The sequence below is a fragment of the Bos grunniens genome, chromosome 5 (genome assembly GCF_055505025.1).
Source record: "Bos grunniens cultivar Pamir isolate PY7600 chromosome 5, Bosgru_T2T1.0, whole genome shotgun sequence".
In the NCBI taxonomy this organism is placed as follows: Eukaryota; Metazoa; Chordata; class Mammalia; order Artiodactyla; family Bovidae; genus Bos; species Bos grunniens.
Window position 1 is genome coordinate 6,794,964 of NC_141169.1, and position 4,534 is coordinate 6,799,497.

Genomic DNA, 4,534 nt, shown 5'->3' on the forward strand with positions numbered 1-4,534 from the left:
CTTTTTCAAAGGAATCTTTTAAAGACAGACAGACTTGCAGAAAGATTGCTTTTGTGTCCTCTGAAAAGTTTCCCTGCAACCTCCAACAGTCTGCAGTTCTAATTGGTTATCTTAATAATTTGCTTCCCTAGTAATTATTTTAAAACTGATATCTCTACTTTTTAAAAGGCAATGAGATATTTATGAGGTTTCTCTGTCAAGCCAGGAGAAGAGTTTTAGAACGTCCTTTTTCCTCCCTTTGTGCACAAATGAACAGCACATCTGTGACTCTTTTCTCACTCAAACAAAAAGGTGAGTGCTTCTGTCTCATTATCTGGGACTAGTCAAGGCTTCAACTACTTCCGGTTTCAAACTCATTCTTATCACTAACATCCAGTTTATTTTAATGTTGGGAAAAATATTTGAATCCCGTGGGTCTTTATTTCCCAAACAATATTAAAAGATGAGTGTTTTCATTCCTGGAGTATAAAATTACTTCTTATCAGGATCCTAGGGGTCGAGCATGACTGCTACTTAAAGAAAAAATAACTTGATTTTTGAGGTCTCTTTGGGAAGCAGGAAACACTCTGTAGAATCCGTTTGTGGGGAAAGCAAACTCACTTTTGGTTGCACATCCAAATATCTTACCTGGTGTGCTTGAATGGTGTCTCCTGGGGTTTAAACATCTGCTTGGTTCTAGGTTGTTTGTACAGGCCTGGGCACCACAAAGCGAGGAAGGAGACTAACACGTTGCTGGTGAATTGCAACCTTGCATCTTTGATGAAATTGGGCCAGGGTCTCCCTTAAACTAAAGATGCCTGCTGCTGCTGCTGCTGCTAAGTCGCTTCAGTCGTGTCCAACTCTGTGCAACCCCATAGACGGCAGCCCACCAGGCTCCCCTGTCCCTGGGATTCTCCAGGCAAAGATGCCTAGGATTTCTCAAATGTGTGGGGTTTTTTGCCATGTTTGTGCAAAAAAAACAAAAAACAAAAAAACAGAGTTTTACAATCTCTCTTTTTTATGCTCTTGGTCAATACTGATTCACCTACCTAATCACATTATGCCAGGCAATTAAGGCACAAAACATTGATATATATTATATATAATATACATATAAACATTGTAATATGTAATATATATACTATATATAAAAACACTGTAATATGTAACATATTACATATGTTATATACATATGGGGAAATATTGGGATATATATTATATCACAAAGGTAATCTGATTCACAGGCTCTGATTTCTTCATTTGCTTCTAATCCTTACAGAGCACTCTCTTCACTTTTCCCAATTTGTTAAGAAGTGATATTTCTTTCCTTAATTGCTTTTCTAAATTAACTTTTGGGTTCTGAATGCAGTTTATTTAATAACAGCTTGTAGTTCAGTTCAGTTCAGTTGCTCAGTTGTGTCTGACTCTTTGTGACCCCATGGACTGCAGCATCCCAGGCCTCCCTGTCTATCACCAACTCCCAGAGCTTACTCAAACTCATGTCCATCATGTCAGTGATGCCATCCAACCATCTCATCCTCTGCTGTCCCCTTCTCCTTCTGCCTTCAATCTTTCCCAGTATCAGGGTCTTTTCAAATGAGTCAGTTCTTCACATCAGGTGGCCAAAATATTGGAGTTTCAGCTTCAGCATCAGTCCTTCCAATTAATATTCAGGGCTGATTTCCTTTAGGATGGACTGGTTGGATCTCTTTGATGTCCAAGGGACTCTCAAGAGTCTTCTCCAACACCACAGTTCAAAAACATCGGTTCTTCGATGCTCAGCTTTCTTTATAGTCCAACTTTCACATCCATACGTGACTACTGTAAAAACCATAGCTTTGACTAGATGGAATTTTGTCAGCAAAGTAATGTCTCTGCTTTTTAGGTTTGTCATGCTGCCTAGGTTTGTCATAGCTTTTCTTCCAAGGAGCAAGCGTCTTTTAATTTCATGGGTGCAGTCACCATCTGCAGTGATTTTGGAGCCCCCCAAAATAAAGTCTGTCTCTGTTTCCACTGTTTCCCCATCTATTTGCCATGAGGTGATGCGAATGGATGCCATTTTCTTAGTTTTCTGAATGTTGAGTTTTAAGCCAACTTTTTCACTCTCCTCTTTCACTTTCATCAAGAGGCTCTTTAGTTCTTCTTTGCTTTCTGCCATAAGGTTGGTGTCATCTGCATATCTGAGGTTATTATTTCTCCCAGCAATCTTGATTCCATCTTGTGCTTCTTCTGGTCCGGCATTTCTCATGACGTACTCTCCATATAAGTTAAATAAGCAGGGTGACAATATACAGCCTTGACATACTCCTTGCCTGATTTGGAACCAGTCTGTTGTTCCATGTCCAGTTCTAACTGTTGCTTCTTGATCTGCATACAGATTTCTCAGGAGGCAGGTCAGGTGGTCTGGTATTCTCATCTCGTGAAGAATTTTTCACAGTTTGTTGTGATCCACACAGTCAAGGGCTTTGGCATAGTCAATAAAGCAGAAGTAGATGTTTTTCTGGAACTCTCCTGGTTTTTCAATGATCCAACAGATGTTGGCAGTTTATCTCTGGTTCCTCTGCCTTTTCTAAATCCAGCTGAAACATCTGGAAGTTCACAGCTTATGTACTGTTGAAGCCTGGCTTGGAGAATTTTGAGCATTATTTTGCTAGTTTGTGAGATGAGTGCAATTGTGTGGTAGTTTGAACATTCGTTGGCATTGCCTTTCTTTGGGATTGCAAACTGACCTTTTTCAGTCCTGTGGCCACTACTGAGTTTTCCAAATTTGCTGGCACATTGAGTGCAACATTTTCAGAGCATCATCTTTTGGGATCTGAAATAGCTCAACTGGAATTCCATCACCTCCACTATGTAGTTTGTAGTGATGCTTCCTAAGGCCCACTTGACTTCACATTCCAGGATGTCTGGCTCTAGGTGAGTGATCACACCATTGTGATTATCTGGGTCCTGAAGATCTTTTTTGTATAGCTCTTCTGTGTATTCTTGCCACCTCTACTTAATATCTTCTGCTTCTGTTATGTTCATACCATTTCTGTCCTTTATTGAGCTCATGTTTGCATGAAATGTTTTCTTGGTATCTCTTTTTCTTGAAGAGATCTCTAGTCTTTTTCATTCTATTGTTTTCCTCTATTTCTTTGCATTGATCACTGAGGAAGTCTATCTTATCTCTTATTGCTATTCTTTGGAACTCTGTGTTCAAATGCATATATCTTTCCTTTTCTCCTTTGCCTTTCACATCTTGTCTTTTCTCAGCTATTTGTAAGCCTTCCTCAGACAGCCATTTTGTTTTTTTGCATTTCTTTCTCTTGGGGATGGTCTTGATCACTGCCTCATGTACAGTGTCACGAACGTCCATCCATAGTTCTTCAGGCACTCTGTCTATCAGATTTAATCCCTTGAATCTATTTGTCACTCCCACTGTATAATCGTGATTTGCTTTAGATCATACCTGAATGGTCTAGTGGTTTTCCCTACTTTCTTCAATTTAAGTCTGAATTTGGCAATTAGGAGTTCATGATATGAACCACAGGCAGCTCCTGGTCTTGTTTTTGCTGACTGTATAGAGCTTCTCCATCTTTGGCTGCAAAGATTATAATCAATCTGATTTCGGTATTGACCATCTGGTCATGTCCATGTGTAGAGTCTTCTCTTGTGTTGGTGGAAGACAATGTTTACTATGACCAATGCGTTCTCTTGGCAAGACTCTGTTAGCCTTTGACCTGCTTTATTTTGTATTCCAAGGTCAAATTAGTATTCCAAGGCCAAATGACAGCTTGTAGCTTCCTATATATTTATATGCTATCAGCAGTTAGGTACCCATTTATTGAAGCTTCTCTTAACCAGTCCCTCATTTAGGCATGAAGTCTCTGGACAATTCCCTTGGGGTTTTTTTTTTTCTCCTTTTAAAAAAATGTTTTCCAATTATTGGATTCTCAAGGCCACATTGCTAGTAGATGAGAAAGCCAAAGTTCAAACCAGGCATTCTCTTTCTTGGCCTGGAACCTCAGTCAGTATAGCGTTTTTATAGAAGAGTAGACAGGGAATGAGCGTGAGGCAAAACACTGCGGACAGGGCAGAGGCTCCAGTGCGCTTGTTCTCAACACCAGTCCAGGGCTCCTCATGGAGCAGGCGGGGTACTGTTCCCACCGAGTCTAAACTATACTGCTCACTGCAGGACAGGCCAATAACTGAGATATGAGTTCTTGGGGCAAGGAATACCAACTTCATTCCAAAAGCCCAGCTAACCAAGAAGATGGTGGGCTCATGCCCCAAAGAACCATCTTGCCAGCGTCAGAATTCAGACTCCTTTTATACTAAAAGGGGAGGAAGTAAAGTCAAACACTTCCTGGTTCCCATCAGCCTCCAGAGGGGATGTGTTAATTTCTTCCTCCCTACAGTCATTCACGAGTGGGCCTGTTAAAGATGTTTCCTGTGAGCTAAACAAAGGTATTTTAGCTTAATGCTCATTACCTGGGAGGCAGAGTTCCCAGAGATTGGCCATTATGTATAACTTAAGCTTATAGGCAACATCTCTCTAGTGATTAACTTGTAA